General features: G+C 33.7%; 1 protein-coding gene across 1 annotated transcript in view; it reads left to right on the top strand.

Moving 5' to 3' along the window:
* The first annotated feature begins 3,189 nt into the window (after positions 1 to 3,189).
* Positions 3,190 to 17,980, top strand: part of LOC105320164 (beta-1,3-galactosyltransferase 5) — a 38,201-nt gene continuing 23,410 nt past the window's right edge. The window contains exon 1 of the mRNA XM_066079948.1: positions 3,190 to 3,304. The gene's annotated coding sequence lies outside the window, so the exon portion shown is untranslated. The remainder of the gene's footprint in view (positions 3,305 to 17,980) is intronic.

Raw genomic sequence — 17,980 nt, forward strand, 5'->3', positions numbered from 1 at the left:
TAACCAGGCACATTTTACCTTCCCTGACTTGCAGTTCCCCTTTTGATTCAATTTCGTCAGCGATTTGTATTGCGGACTTGAGGAGGAGTGCCAAATCAATGAATTTCCCCTCCCAAATTTTTTTCTTAAGTTTAGGGGGGATGTGGCCACCAAGTGGGTCAAAAGTAGTTATAGTTTGAACAGGTTGGTAATCACTCATATCAAAAAGATTAAAATTGGATTCCTCCACAACTGAAGGGATGTTAACAGACTTATTGGCTTGCTGTGGTGGTTGCAGTCCCTCTTCTATTTGTGTGGACATCATGGAAGCAGACACATTGACAGTGTCTGAGGACGTTGTTGCTTCATCCGGTTCGAATGTCTCGAATGTCCGGTGAGGTCCTCTGCCTCTGGACCTGTTTATTTGACAGTTTCGACTGTCTCAAACGGACGGGTGGCATGATGCTTACAGATTTTTTCAGAGGAAGTTTTCAACAAAGGCTGTACTTTGGCGGGAAAAAGGAAGAGGAAGTTGAGGGATTTGATAGCTTGTACCAAGAATTACCTTTTAAATCCTGTACATATTTTTGGCAATTAGTACCGAGTTTATTCCCATTGTGATAACTTCTACAATTCTATGTAACACCGTTAAATGTGTTTTTTCCTCTATTCCGTCAATTAATTTTGATTATTTGTATATTGCATAAAATAATCATTATTATTTATAAAATATCTGTTTATCATATTCCTAATATTTTAAGGGCAATTTAATAGATTATTATTACTACACATTATATATTTTATGTAAAAACACGCAGTGAAAATATGCTAGGGAGGTCTTGAAAAGGCCGCATTGATCTTTAAAAATAAACCATTTGAGGCAATACACATCGTTTTGACTGGAACTAACACGTGAAATTGACATGGTTTCAAAACTTTTTTGCGGTTTAAAGTTGTACTTTCATGATCAGTGCGAGACAAATATAGGTATTTCTGATCTGATAATTTACTGATGACGTTCGTGGTATATTGGAGAATAATGTCCGCGGCATCTCTCTGATCTCGGCAATAACTGTAGTACATAGAATTTTCATCCCTGTCTGGTCCTTTAAATATCAAGCCATGCATTTTTTTTTAAATTTAAAAATGTTTAAAAAGCAATTAAGAAAAAAAAATGGACATAGTATATACAAAAATGAGCAAAAATATGGTTCTACAAGTAAGCATTGTATCATTTTTAACCGGGTTTTCCAATGGAAAAATCCGGTTATTAAGATGGTGAAAATGACGGGCGGCTGCCAAAAGGGTACCCTCATTGTACGGATAACTCCTCCTACAGTTTTCAAGATAGGAAGTTGTTCTTTTGCAGATCAATTGTACATATATCAGAGGTGTGCATATTGCTAGGATTTTAATTTCCGATAATTTATGAAAAAATACCAGCTTTTGACTTGGTCTTTTTTGGCAAAATATTGCATATAGGGTACCCTCATTGTACGGATAACTTCTCCTACAATTCTCAAGATAGAAAGTTTTAACATAATGATCATAGGGCTTCTGACTCTAGGGCGGGGCCAAAATAGGCATATAGTGTTAATTCATTTATGGTAAAAAAAAATTCTCTTCTTTAGACGGTGGTTGAAATATAGTGTTAATTCATTTATGGTAAAAAAAAATTCTCTTCTTTAGACGGTGGTTGAAACATTTCATAGTGGTTATCTGCCCTTGCTTGTAATATTAAGTAATTAATTATCAAAATAAGGTGTTTTAGAAGTTGCGTTACTATTTCTAACCGGGTTTTTCGAAAAGAAATGATGATGGGAGGTTGATTTAAAACAACATGTATACTAGCCATCTTATTTTAGTTTTTATATAAAAACATATACAAACAAGTGAAAAGCTGTCAATGTGACAGCAAACCGGGTTTTCATTTAATGGAGTACCCTATATGCAATATTTTGCAAAAAAAAAATAACTAAGTTCAAAAGCTGGTATTTTTTCATTAATTATCAGAAATCAAAATCCCAGCAATATGCACAAATCTGATATATGTACAATTGATCCGCGAAAGAAAAACTTCTTATCTTCAAAACTGTACAGGAGTTATCCGTACAATTGGGGTACCTTTTTGGCAGCTTCCCGCCCTTTTCACCATTTTAATAACAGGATTTTTCCGTCGGAAAACCCGGTTAATAAAAAACTATCGATATCCTGTGAAAAGGAGATTTGTCTCCCTTTAATGTGGTCTTTTCAGTTCACTGAGATAATTTAATTAGGCAGTCTGTCAATAATCAACTAATACTGTTTGTCTTAAAAAGCGAAAGCAAGTGTGACAAGAAAGTCTGATTTGTGTTTACAAGTATGATTACAAATGAATTGTATTAAAAAATAACCAAAAGTGATACATGGAAATTGAGGTATATATTTAGTTAGAATCTTAATATCTTTTTGTTTTGCATAGAAATGGGGTAAATTTGAAGTGTATCCACACCTACAAATGTGCCTATCTAGAATTGAACAAACATAACCTGTTTCTTCTTAAATTCTGGTAAAAACTTTAATGTTATATATCTTAAAATTGAAATGGTCACATATACATGTATATCAATGAACATAATTAAATTTTGCTCGATTTAGTTTATTTTGTTTCTGTAGCTTTCGTTTCATTTTGGTTTCGCTTCATTTCTTTTTGGTTTCCATCGATTTGATTTCGTTTTGGTAGATTTCGTTTCATACTTGACACTTCGGCCTGACAAAAACGCACCAACGTGCATTTAATTATAAGCATATGAACCGACCAACCCGGGTTGTAATACAGTGTGCCATTATAAATATTTTATTATGTAATTTGAAAATCGACTTCTTTTTCTTTCCTGACAATTTGTTGTTTCCAAATTCTCAATGTGATGTAGCAGGTTGGAATTAAGTGCTGCCGAAACCTAGAATCCTAATATTCCTACCAAAAATATATCTTTCATAGCATGTATAACGAACGCAAGTCCAAGAAAAAACAATTTGCGCCAACAAAACAAAAGAACAGCCGACAAAATAATGTACTGTTTACTCCTGTACATAATAAATGACCCATATCCAATTTCAAATATAACCAGAGAATTTTATCGACAGTATAATCGATGCCACAGTGGTGGGAACACTAAAAACATACATAAATTTCTAAAGTAAAACTTAACGTCACTATTTTTACATAATATAGAAGTCGTGCAGGATAGAAACAGTGTATCTAATTTAGGATATTAGATGGACAGGGTCTGAAAGAACAGTTGCAAAGTTGTTGCTCGTTTTTATTAGCAGCGTCTTTAGGCAAGTATGTTGTACATTTCTCTTTCGAATTTTATTTAAGGTTTGAGATACATGTATCTGTTGATTATGTAACCTTTATTTCACATCTGTAGCATTTTTAGGTCACCTGATTAAACTGAATTCATGATTTTGTAGACCAGATCTTTAAGTTTTTCGCCAAAATTATAGGTTTCATAGTTCTTTTTAAAAGATTTCAGGCAGGGAGATGGTTGTATTTACAAATTTATAATTTTTCTACCCAGAATGAAACCTAATTAAATGCATGTATGAGATTCCTCGACAAGTTTGTGTATAGTTTATATGCTACTCAGGTGACCGTTAAGTCCTAGTGGCCTCTTGTTCTTTTATCTCAGCGGAAAGATATGTATAATATAACACACATGCGACTTTCACTAACAAGTCCCTTTACTTGCACATTGTACATATCGTCACCTGTGAATTAAAATGCTGTATCTGATTTTTGTGGAATTTTGGAAAAACATTGTTAAAGTTCAAGAATCAAACAAATTTTAATGTTCAACATTTTAATTAAGGGATAAATTGGGAAATGCCCATAAGCTCTAGTCGTGAAATGAAATTTTGAATTGAACTCAGTACCCCCGGTTTTCACTCACTCTCACCCTATGTGAGACACAGACACCTGACATTAAACTATTGTTTTATAGCAAGATAATATCCCCTGTACTATAATGGTGAGCAGGTTCGTAACGATGGCTATTTTTAATATTCGCTCCGATTTCCTATTCATAATTCGCACCAATAAATAGTTGCAAACACATCATGCTACCTCTTTAATGCATCAATCCGTAGGCGTCGATTCTATGTAAGAATCAATGATTTATAAGAGGGTCTGGCCACGCATAGTAAAAATTTTTTTATATTTCATACATGGACACACCTAGGTGTAAAATGCAAAAAGACACTAAAAGCTGGGTGCTTGGGGTAACCGTTGCCAATGGTAACTGAGGCTTAAGATGAAAAATAGCAAAACTTACCTAATTAAAAGCCATATTAGAAGGTTTTTCCACTTGTTTAAAATATCAAAGACATAAAACAATCTTTGTTCTATTGTCAATTCTTATTTCATAGAACAAAATTGATGGAGAAACCTTAACTTTTAAAATGTTACCATGGAAACCGTTAGAATTTTTTAAAATTGATTTTCTGCATTTTTTATTAGCTGAAAAGGGAAATTATTTATTTTTATACCCTTACCAATGTCCATGCGATATTCATTTTAGTTATAAAAAAAACTCTCATTGCTATGGTAACAAGGCCAAGAAATAGAAAAAAATTGAAGATGATTTTGAAATGTTGTAATTCCTGAAAGGTTTAATTTTTTACCATAAAACTTTGTAATTCAACATAAAAGCGTTGTTGCTATGGAAATTAAAGTTGCGTAGAAAATCAAATCACACAGAAATTCTTACTTTTTGAAAGTCCATAACAACTGTTATTTTCGGCAAATGTCAGATTTGTTTCACGTTGCTTTCAAGTCTAGGACATACTTGATATTTTCTTACCAACTGATATATTTTATCTATACTTTTTATATGAATAATACCAATTCAAAAATGCCTCAAAATATTAGAAAATGCCTTTATTTCATCTTATTACCATAGCAACGATTCTCAAATTGTATTTTTAAAATCTTAATTGCAAACCCATAATTATGTGTACCACAAAATTCAAAATTATTATTCATATTAAACGAAAAAATCATATTTTGAAATTTCCCTTTAGTTACCATCGAAACACTTTTAAAATACAGTTGAACTTCTGTATTTCGTACACCAATATTTCGAATACAATTGATATGTCGAAATGATTCGTAAGTCCCAATTACTTATACTTTAAGAAATTCATCGTTAACATTTCGAATACTGGGATATCTCGAAGTTTTTAAGCAGTCCAATGTAGTTCGAGATAAGGAGGTTTGACTGTATGTGTTTCTCCATAAATGTTTTTCTCTTTCTTGAAGAATGACCATTTTATTTCATAATATATTCTACCCTAAAAGTAATCTAATAAGAATTAAAATGTCATTTTTACATCTTTACGCTCTGTTACCATGGCAACGGGACAACATAGCAACAAACAAATGGTGTTAGGCTTTATTACTCATCAGAGTCTATCAAATTGTAAAGTATGAAGAAGAAAATCCGTGACTGTGAGCGGCCACCGAATTTTGATTCTTACATAGAATTGATATTTAAAATTCTTTGGATAGATAGACAAAATCATTTAAGATATTGGGGGGGGGGGGGGGGGGGAGGGGTCGTGTATTAAAGCATATGTAAGAACGGATAAGGTACTGTAATACAATAGTAAGAAAAGATCTCACCAGAGTATCGTAGTCTATTAACAAACTTTTCGAGAAATCTCATATATGCATTTAATAAAGTTTCATTGTGGAGTAGAAAAATTATAATATTGTGCTGACGATCACTTCTTTGCATGCAATCTTTCAAAAGGAACTATGAAACCTATACTTCTAGCGAACAACTTAAAAATCATGATGGAATGCATGACTTGATGACTCTGGTAAAAAATGATTTCCCCATATTTGTTAACTTTCAAGATAGTTTTTATGTGGATATGTTTTCATAGATAAACTTTAAGAAGGTGGCTAGTAAACATGTTTTATTTAAAACAATCTCCCATCTCCAGGGGTAGACAAAAACTCTCCCTGTGGGTATTAAAAACATATAGTGATGACCCACTATATAATAAAAATATCATTTTGTATCCCCAAAATAGAAGTTTAAGAAAAATAACACATGTCCGCTATGTCATTGCCAAAGTCACATATAGCATTAAAATAACACACATCGTTGTGACTGAAATGGCTCAGTGGTTAGAGAACCAGACCTTCAATAACCTTATAGATTTAGCATTTTAGGTTGTGGGTTTGATACCATCATCACTTAAAACTGAATATATTTAGAAAAAAGGATTAGCAAACTTGTATTATAAAATTATAAAAATGTACTTAAGGTATTTAAACCAATGGAAATTAAGAAAACTAACCCCAATTGGTAAAATCTCAGTAATAAAAACATTGATTCTGCCCAAATTAAATCATCTGGTGCTCTCTTTACCTAACCCAGACTCTGATTTAACAAAAACTATAAATAAGGAAATTTACCAATTTTTATGGGGAAGCAATATTCACAAAGTAAAAAGAAACACTATTATACAGGACTATGGATATGGTGATTTAAAAATGATAGATTTTACAGATTTTAGCTTTGCTCTAAAGTCTAGTTGGATAAAAAGAATAATTTTCTTAGACACAAAATGGATAAATATCTTAGAGGCAGAATTACAAACAAAATTAAAAATCCTATGGGTTAAAGGTATGGACTTTACATCTAATTTATGTAAAAATACAAAAAAAATTTTTTGGAAAGAAGTTTTTAACAGCTGGATTTTAATCGTAAAAGCAACTAGACAAGACGTTATGAATATTCCATTTGAAAACATCTGGCTCAACCCAAAAATAAAAGTTAATAACAGTTCTTTTTTCCTAAAACACTATTTTAATGCTGGTTTTATACATATACAAGATCTTTTTGATAATGAGGGTGTTTTTCTTAAGGAGAAAAGAGAGCCAATTACATCTGTAAATAAATGGCTAGAAAGGGGCTTTGTTTTTAACAACAAAGACTGGAACAAAATATTTGAACTTCCGTTTAAAACTACTAAAGAGTCAAAACTACAATGGCTACAATTTCAAATTTTACACAGAATACCAATAAATGAATATCTTCGCAAGATTAAGGTTAAAGAATCCCCAGTCTGCTCCTTTTTTAAAAGAGTTAATGAGACTATTGAACACTTATTTGTAGATTGCTATTGTGTAAAAGAACTTTGGGAACTATGTGAGGAGTGGTTGTTAAGGAAATTGGAAATGCAAGTAACATTTGACAAAAACTCAATTTTATTTGGAAAATATAAAGAGAGAAATTTGTATAAAGTACATAATCTTTTAATTCTAATAATAAAACAATACATATTTGTAAGTAGATATAAAGAAGTTCCAAAGCTGAATTTTGGTGCACTCGAAAATATATTGAAAAACAGAATATCCGTGGAGAAATATATTTTGCTTAAAAATTGTAGATTCTCAGAGTTTGAAAGGCACTGGCAAAAAATATGTGACTTATTATTATGATATACTAGCTATATTTATCAGATTCAATAGGTTATATAATGTACTACCCCCCCCCCCCCCCCCAACTCGCACACAAACACTTTTCTTTCATCTTATTCTCACTAACTTCCTTATTCAAGTAGTATACAGGTACATTTGTAAAGAGTTATATGCATAATACATAGACCTCCATTATGTTCTTTCTCTTTAAGAGACAAGCTATTACATTGTGAGATATGTGAACTTGTATCCTTTGTATCTTTTTCTGCTGTCTTTTTCTTTGTCAATAAATCTTGTAAAAAAAAATGTATTTAAGGTGTTATGGGACACTTGTCAATATTGATGTCGATTAAAAAACATTTTAACTAAAATACTTTTATAAAATTTAACAATACTAAATCAAAAACTACATTTTAGAAGTTACCGGTATTTGAAAGTAAATAATTTTAAATTGATTTAATTTTTTATTTCGATATATACAGTTGTAGTACGTCACAACATGGAAGTGTCCCATACACCTACAATGAGCATTTGCGCTAGCATTATTAAACTACTTTTAATTTTTACAATCTACTGCAACTGCAATAAAAAAAAATTTTGACGATTGGCGAATATGGTTTTATTTTATGCCTTTTATTCTTAAATTGAAAGCTGTAGAGGTAAAACTGCTGTTTAAAGCAGTCTGAAAGCTTGCGTTGTCATAAAAATCACACTTTAATTTTCAGCTATTTTTAATGACCATGGTATGTTTAAAGATGCGCATATGCTAAACGTTGGGACCGAGGTGAAAAAATTTCATAGGCATAGAAGCAGAATATTGTGCCCTACATTATAAGTAATTTACAATTTGTATTGTTTCAAACTTAAGTTTTTGTGAAAAATTTAAGGCACATTTTGATCCTTCGTGAATCTAGCTCTTTGTTGCACTCTTTTTAAAAAAAAAATTACTTAAAAATTTGAAAGCATTAACAATTATAAGGACACATTCTAGTCGATATTCCCGTTTCACAAAGCATACATAGGAAATCTTTGTCAAACGAGCTTTAGCCGATAATTTATGCGTTAAATGCAACGGTCAAAGAAAACATCATTCGACAAGCATTATAAACCTTAGTCTTATTACTGCAACGGTACCGGTATGTGCAAACAAATTGAGTAAACGTGCCCTACTCAATTTGTTTACACATACCGTAACAGTTTTAAGACTACATCTTTTTAAAAATATGATTCATTGCTTCTTTTAGTGCATGCTTGTTGTGTTTTAACACTTCGGTTTGTGTAAACAGTAGAATTTTATGGGTTTTTTTAAATGCCCTAGAGTTTTTGTCTTGCCCCTAGGGATGGGTGACGGGATGTTTTAGTTTTTGTATGAAAACATATACATTATATACTATCTCTCAATATCCTGTGAAACAACGAATATATTATGTAAGCATAAATGCATATTTAGAAAGTTCAAAAACTGTTTTGGATATCTTTTTATTAAATAATAAAAATACTTGTACAACTCTTTTCATCATATAACCTTTAATTACATTAGTTTTAATGTATAAAGCTGACATAAATTCATAAATACCCATTATTTCCCTTTTATCTCCGACTACCGCCACATTAGTTGTCGATTTCTATTGTTCTGCTCATCAAGAGAATTTTCTAAGATTTAATACATTTTACTTTATGTCCATATTGGCCCCACCCTAGGGCCTGAACCCCTTGACCGGGGGCCACGAATTACACAATTTAGGTAAACTGTCACACTGTAAAACATATTTTAAATGTCTCTTGCACTATTGCTTTTCAGTTCCCCAGAATAAAAGTGACCTAATAGTTATTTAAATCTAAGTACCTTTGCAGAGACATAAGGATTGTTAAAAGAAATGCCAAAGTTCTTCCTCTCTAGTCGCCACCAATAGATCAATCCCTTTTCTTATGGCAGGTGTAAGGAGAATTGGGACTTTTCTATTTTGCTTCCCAATAACTTCTACTAGATCCATGATGAAAAATAAAGATGTCAATGCGAACATCAGCAGATTCTTCCTTTTTCATCATAGTTTCATAAAATGGAGCATTTGAAATATATTTTTAAAAATATTATACTTAATATACCGTTTAGCATTTCTTGCTCGAGTGTCTGCAGTGTGTTGACTATCTCGCTATTACACTGCAAGCAGTTGGCTCAATCCAGGAACTTTGCTAGTAACATCTTCATTTCATGACGCTTCATTTCCCCTTGGGAAATTGAAAGATTCCACTTTACGAAGTAAAATTTTGGCGAAATTTCTCCAATTTTAGATGGTTTTTTCTGTATTTAGAAGTGCTGTATACTCCCTCAACTTTGTGTGAAGGAATTTTTGGAGACTTATCACGTCTTCGGTTACCGAAAGCATGTCTTTTTTGTTGAATCGCTTTTCTTTGGTAGTTTGGTGGGCAATATTGGAAATTTTTTCTGTCCATTCCACCTCGTGTAATGCGATGAAATCTGTAGCCTCTTGTCTTAATATGGTATCTCTCTCTTTGATTGCTTTACCAATCTTAAAATTGGCCATACGCCTTATTAAATGTCCAATCCCCCCCCCCCCCCCCCCCATTTCTCTATTCAAACTTCTTTCGTCACAAACGCCAACCAATTCCTTAGTAGATTCTAAAAACATATAGTTTTCGGGTTTAATGTATGAGCTCATATCTAATCCGTGTGAAACATTCCGGTCCCTTAGTTTTCGTTTAAGTCTTGCAAGAAGGCGCAACCTGTACCTCACTTTTGAGGCACGCTGTTTGCCTAATTTTTCGAACAAAGAAGCTCCCAAATCTAGAAGGCTGTTATCCTTCAAGACTTCTTTACCAACTTCATCCTCTGTGAGAGCATTTGCAATAAAATGATAGAAGTCCCTCTTTTCCTTTTCACTTATGCTTTTTCGGCCAAAAGCACCTTCCAGGAGAAGTTGGCCAGCTTTTCTAAATTGTTTTACTCTCTGATGTCATCCATATCTTTGTAGAAGTTGCTCATTGGCTCTCCCATAAAAGGACAGGTTTTGCAGTGCCTCCAGAGCTCGCCTTTGTCTCCCCTTTAATGTGGTCTTTTCAGTTCACAAAGATAATTTATTTAGGCAGTCTGTCTGTCCGTAACTAATACTGTTTGTCTTAAAATGCGAAAGCACGTGTGACAACTCAGTTTATCTCAAACGGTCGAGGACCAATTGCAATATGCCATAATGTTTTTCAAAAAATTACTAGTCCTCCGCTTTTATTTTAATGTTTATAAAAGTGCATAATCTAATATAGTTTGATTATAGCAAAACATTAATCGCCAGCTGGTTTTAAAGTATGATTTGTGTTTACAAGTATGATTACAAATGAATGGTATTAAATAATAAAAGTGATACTTGGAAATTGATGTTTATACTTAGTTGATATGGGCGATAAGTTTGAAGTGTATCCACACCTACAAATGCGTTACTTCTAAAATTCTAGTAAACAGTTTAATATATACATGTAATATATTTTAAAATTGAAATGGTCACATATTCATGTATATCAATGAACATGATTTAATTTTGCTCGATTGAATTCATTTTGTTTCTGTAGTTTTCGTTTCGTTTTGGTTTTGTTTCATTTCGTTTTGGTTTCCATCAATTTGATTTCGTTTTGGTAGGTTTCGTTTCGTTTCTATTTCGTTTTATACTTCACACTTCGGCCTGACTAAAAAGTTCCAACGTGCATTTAAAACGACCAGTCCGGCCTGTATTACAGTGTGCCATTATAAATATTTTATGTATTATATTAAAAATAATTTGAAAGTCGATTTCTTTTTATTTGCTGACAATTTTGCAATAATCCGAAAGTATTTTAAAAAAGGGTTGTACACAGCAAATTTCAGAAAATGGTGTTTGTTTTCAAGTTCTCAATGTGACGTAGCAGGAATGGAAGTAGTACCGAAGCCTTGAATCCTTATATTCCTACCTAAAATATATCTTTAACAACATGTATAACGAACTCAAGACCGAGAAAAAACAATTTGCCCCAACAAAACACAAAAGAACAGCCGACAAAATAATGAACTGTATAATGCCATTGAAAACTTCCGTACATAATAAATGACCCATATCCAATTTCCAATTTAACAGACACATTTTATCGACAGTAAAATCAATGCCACAGTGGTGGAAACAGTAGAAACATATAAATTTCTAAAGTAAAACTTAACGTCACTATTTTTACGTAATATACTAGTATATGATGTGCAGGATAGAAACAGTATATCTGATTTAGATATTAAATGGATACTAGACTTTGACCCGTGCGTGCACGGGTGGATATTGCATTATCGGACATTTACGAAATAGATAAATCGACACACTGTATTGTTGACATTTACATAACAAAGCAATGTTATTAATTTCACTAGACTTTCCTTTGTTAGAATAGATCTAAGGCTCAAGTGAGCTTTTCTGATCACAATTTGTCCGTTGTCTGTCGTTGTCGTCGTCGTTGTAAACTTTTCACATTTTCATTTCTTCTCAAGAACCGCTGGGCAGATTTCAACCAAATTTGGCACAAAGCACCACTAGGTGAAGGGAAGTCAAGTTTGTTCAAATGAAGTGCCGGTCACGCCCTCTTTAAAGGGGAGATAATTGAGAATTATTGAAAAAAAAATTTAAAAATCTTCTTCTCAAAAACTATTCGGCCTGAAAGCTTAAACTGGTGTGGAGACATCCTCTGGTAGTGTAGATTCAAGTTAATATATATATAAGTTCAATATATATACGTTCAATATATAGAGATAATCTTTAAAAAAATATTAGGCCAGAAAAGCTCAAATTAAAGTGGAAGCATCCTCAGGTAGTGTAGATTCAAGTTTGTTCAAATCATAGTCCCTGGTGGTATGGTGGGGCCACAATGGGGGAATGGATTTTTACATAGGAATATATAGAGAAAATCTTTAAAAATCTTCTTCTCAAAAATTAGGCCAGGAAAGCTCAAATTAAAATGGAAGCATCCTCAGGTAATGTAGATTCAAGTTTGTTCAAATCATGGTCCCTGTGGGTAGGGTTGGGCCACAATAGGGGATCAAGTTTAACAGGAATATAGAGAGAAAATCTTTAAAAATCTTCTTCTCAAACACTATTAGGCCAGAAAAGCTCAAATTAAAATGGAAGCATCCTCAGGTAGTGTAAATTCAAGTTTGTTCAAATCATTGTCCCCGGGGGTAGGGTGGGGCCACAATTTGGAGATCATGTTTTACATAGGAATATATTGAGAAAATCTTTAAAAATCTTCTCAAAAACTATAAGGCCAGGAGAGCTCAAATTTTAGTGAAAGCATCCTCGGATAGTGTAGATTCAAGTTTGTTAAAATTATGGTCTTCGGGGGTAGGGTGGGGCCACAATTGGGGGATAAATTTTTATACAGGAATATATAGAGAAAATCTTTAAAAAAAATTTCTTTTAAAAACTCTCTGGCCAAGAAAGCTCAAATTGGCGTTTAACCATCCTCAGATAATGTAGATTCAAGTTTGTTCAAATCATGGTCCCTGGGGGTAGGGCGGGGCCACAATGGGGGATAAATTTTTATATAGAGAGAAAATCCTTAAAAATCTTCTTCTCAAAACTGTTATGCAAGGAAAGCCCGAGTAGAAGCATCCCCAGATCGTATAGATTCAAGTTTGTTTAAATAATAGTCCAGGGGTAGGGTGAGGGCACAATGGGGGATGAATTTTTACATAGGAATATATAGAGAAAATCTTCAAAAATCTTCTTTTTAAAGACTATTTGGCCAGAAAAGCTTAAACTTGTGTAGAGGCATCCTCGGGTAGTGTAAATCCAAGTTTGCAAAATCACAGTCCCTAGTGGTAGGGCGGGTCGTGATGGCGGTTTGAATCTTTACATAGGAATATAATTTGAGAAAATCTTTAAAAATATTCTAGGAAAGTTTTCGGTCCAAAACTCGGTACTTAGTGTGAAAGCACAGGTTATGCAGATTTAAGTTTGATGAAACCATGATTCCCTAGAGCAAAAAAGTGGGGCCAAGAATTGGGGGGGGGGGGGAGGGTATATAGGAATAGAGAAAAATCTTCTTACAGGTACAACGATAAAAGGGGCTTGGTATTTACCAAAAAAAAGAGGTGGATATAAATTGGCAGATTTTCAATTTTTTTTAGCAAGATCTACTGTACTTAGTTGTCATGATATTTTGATACTGTAATGCTAATTTGATCAGAATTAAGGCAATTGTTGCTCAGGTGAGCGATGTGGCCCCTGGGCCTCTTGTTTATTACCAGCGTCTTTAGGCAAGTATGTTGTACATTTCTCTTTCGAATTTTATATAAAGTTTGAGAGACATGTATCTGTTGATTACGTAACCTTTGTTACACATCTGTAGCATTTTAGGAACTTGTAAAATTCATGTCTCTACCACCCCGGGGCCCCACAGATGGGGCCAAGTATGCAAAAAAAAAGAAGCCAAATTTTCAAAAATCTTCTCTACTCCCACACATCTGAGAAAAAACTGGTTGCATAGTTATAATGTCCATGAAGCCCTCTATCAAAATTGTGAAATTCATGGTCCCTGGGTCAGGGGTTCTGGCTCTAGGGTGGGGCTAATATGGCCATATAATAAAAATGTATTAAATCTTAGAAAATCGTCTTCTCTACTACCATATATATCTCTACTACCATATATATTTGTTAAAAACTAAATGCCTGGTTATGATATCCATTAGGCCCTCTACAAAAATTGTGAAATTCATGATCCCTGTGTCAGGGGTTCAGGCTCTAGGGTGGGGCCAATATAGCCATATAGTTAAAATGTATTAAATCTTAGAAAATCTTCTCTACTCCCATTTAAAACTCATTAAAATCTTGTTAAAATGACCTCAGACTAATTTTAAAACATGATTTTTAAGTTGCGTTTGCAATTCTGCGTCTGATGACATCTTTCTCGAATTGAGTAGATAAAATTTAAATTTTTCAAAAATTTTAAACTCACTTAAATTGTGTTTAAAGGACCTCAGGCTAATTTTAAAACATGATATTTAAGCTGCGCATGCAATTCTAGTCTGAAAACATCTTTCTAGAATTGACTTGATGAAATTTAAATTTTTCAAAAAGTTTAACCTCATTTTAATCGTGTTAAAATGACCTCAGACGAATTCCAAAACATGATATCTAAGTTGCACTTGTAATTATGCGTCTGATGACATCTCTCTAGAATTGATTAGATGAAATTTAATTTTTTTCAAAAAATTTAAACTCATTTAAATTGTGGTTAGCTGTTGTGTAGGACCTGTTTGAGTTGATGGGATTTGTACGAAAGGAAGATTGAGATGTTCTTTGCCCATTCTGTGTGTATGATTTGATTGCAGCTACATGTAATAACTGGGTGCATGCCTGCGCAACGAATGCAAGAGTGTGAGTATTGGCAATTACTCTTTAAACAATTGCCTTTGTAATTGAAATCAAAACACTTGTGCCCAGATATTTACGATTGCGTGCTCTGATAGTGGTTAACTAGCTTGGAAGACATATATAGAAGCCACAGCTCTGCGTCAACCTCCAAGAGCCTGGCGAAGTTTATACTGTGTATCGTAATCGTACCAGCCTTTTGACCCCCTTGCTACTCCTAATCTAACTGTATTTATGTATTTTAACAGTTCAGCAGACTTGGACGGGTGTGCAGACAAATAAATAGAAGCGAAAATGTGCATAGCATCAGTCCATTTTTCAACGGAGTCAACTTTTTTTGACATTTTCTTTTGTAATAATCTCTCCTACACTATTAATGAGAAGTTTCTTGTGACAAGGTGTAGCCCCCTGGCCCCCCAGAGGGTGGTAGGAGTGTATGAAGTTCAATAAATCTACCTTGGATTATATTTTGCTTAATTGAATCACTCACATGGCCCAAGTTATGAAGAGATTGTATAGGTACTATAACATTACCTTCTCCAAACTGGTGAGTAGTTGGTTGTGGGGACTGCTGTGGAGGCTGTGCAGGTGGCAGGTATGCTTGCATCTGATGAGCTGGTTGAGGAGCCAATGCTGCATATTAAGAGCAATTTGAGGAGCCGAAGTTGTTTGCTGCGTGGCTTCCACAGAAAGAGGCGGTTGGAGAGCTGGTGCTCTTTGCTGTGTGGCACATGAAGATCTGGCTGTGATGCTTGTACATCGGTCTGGGGTGTCCTGCTGCTTCTCTTTACCCATTTGGAGGGTTGTCTTGATGATGAGGATGTAGCTGTGGCAGTGCGTCCTGTTGTCTGCCGCTTACGAGGCATGTCTGATGTCCTTGATTAGCTAGAATTTTTTAGCGATGACAACCGAAAACAAAATAAATTGAAGAATTAATTATCTCATAAATCTTTAAAAGATTGTTTGTATTCTTAACAAAAGGCAACTTTGCTTTAATAAGACATGTCACCAATCATAACTATAGGTTTATTTTAGGTTAATTAATAATAATAAACTAATAAATAATGCTTGGATTAGATGGGGATGTTACTGGCGTGCTACCAGTTCTCGCCGAGTACCATTTCTCACCAGTACATTGTGACGTCATTTTTCGTACATTATTTTATATGTTAATAAAATGACGTCACAATGTACTCGCGAGAAATGGTACTCGGCGAGAACTGGTCGCACGCCAGTATAGGAGAATTTGCTACGGGTACTTTATGAATAAGTGAATTAAATGATTTTATCTTACATTGTAAAATAAATAAGAAAGTACATAAAAAATAATCTAAATGGGTGTTGTGAATATAAAGTGATATTGAAAGTAATTTGATCGACCGCCGGTAACCATGTTTTCCCACCAACTTGTACGAAGTAAACAAAGATACAAAAACAAGTAATAGCTTTCCAAAAAGCTTGCCTGACTAAACAAAATTATTCAATGGAAGCATGCATGTATCAATTAGGCTATCTAATCAGAAATGAATTTTAATTTTCGCTGCTGACCATAGATTTATAAACGGAACGTGCAAATTTAAGACGAAGTGTCAGTCATTTCTTCGATCTAGAACATGTACATATGTATCACTTGAAATTCATTTATTTTATTAATTCAATTTTTTTTAGGAATGTACACATATCATATAAGTGCATGTAAGCTTGAAAGCTGGAGAGTAAATAGTAGTTTTATTTTTAAAAAATGTATTTGTTATATTAAGATGCAAAATCAACTGAAAGGCATTTTTAAAAATTTCCAACCATATGAAATATGAAAGGGTATACAAACACGTATTGTTTTTTAATGTGTGTGGGCAGCTTCATCAAAATCATTTTGACAAGCAATTAAAAAAGGGTGAATTCTCAAATGCATGAAGAAAAAAAACCTTAACTGTAACTTCAATTCGCATGATCCCTACGGACTCGTCAGCTAATCGGCGCGCAAAAACTATGAATGAGACATTATGGCGCGAAAAACTATGAATGAGACATTATGGCGCGAAATCCTGCTATTACCGTTCACGAAACGAATGAACTCATCCATTGGCAAAGATCCATGGGGAGGGGGTCAGATGAATTGTTTGACATTTGTTTTGTAACAGCTACACACATGTATATTATACTTTGGATCGGATGTTTTAGAATAAATCTGTAGAATTAAGAAACACACTTGATTAGTAATTGTTAAATGTAGTAATGTACATTTAGTAAGACACGCGAGTTATGATCCCTTTTAAAGATTAATGAAATCGCCTAACTGAACGAAAATCAGGTCACACCCCGCTTTGGCGATTTAGTCCCTCCAGTAAACATTCCAGCTGTATAAATTTATATTTGTTTTAATCCAAACTAATGACTCTTTTGTAATAATGATAATCCAACACCAATTATTACTTACACTGTACCGTAATAGACAATATGTTACAACTTGTTGTGATGACCCCTCCCCCTTTTGATCTATTTTTAAATCAGGATTACACACGTGCACTGCATGGTGGACGTCCCTTTTACTTGAAAACTCTTGCTCGCTGTTGTTATTACATGCCATATAACAATTAATGACACCCCCCCCCCCCAAGTTGATATGTATATTTTTACATGTATAATGTTAAACGATAACTTGAAATAAAAGATTTTTTTTAAATAAATTAAATGGTTACTGTTGTCTCCCTTTTCCACGATTTAGAACGAAGCTAAGCAAATTTTAATGTATGATTATTAATAACGTTAATACCAAAATATGTGTTACGTTTTAACACTGGTGCATATACATAGGTTATTATATTTTAATTAAAATAATGATTGGAAGAAAAACTGTAACAAAATTTAAAAATACAATTGGGAATACAGCATAGCGGCCCCCGAAACAAACTCGGACACATGTAGACCTACAGATAATCCGTGGTGATCCATGTTTTTTTTAGCTTGGAAATTTGGATAATTGTACGGAAGCCCATTGGTGCCACGTAAGAAAAATATTTTATCTGGCGGCCGCCAGATAATTATTTGGCGGCCGCCACTTATTATCTGGCGGCCGCCACATAATTTTCTGGCGGCCGCCATATAATTTTCTGGCGACCGCCACATA

This window comes from Magallana gigas, chromosome 3 (genome assembly GCF_963853765.1).
Source record: "Magallana gigas chromosome 3, xbMagGiga1.1, whole genome shotgun sequence".
Taxonomy (NCBI): domain Eukaryota; kingdom Metazoa; phylum Mollusca; class Bivalvia; order Ostreida; family Ostreidae; genus Magallana; species Magallana gigas.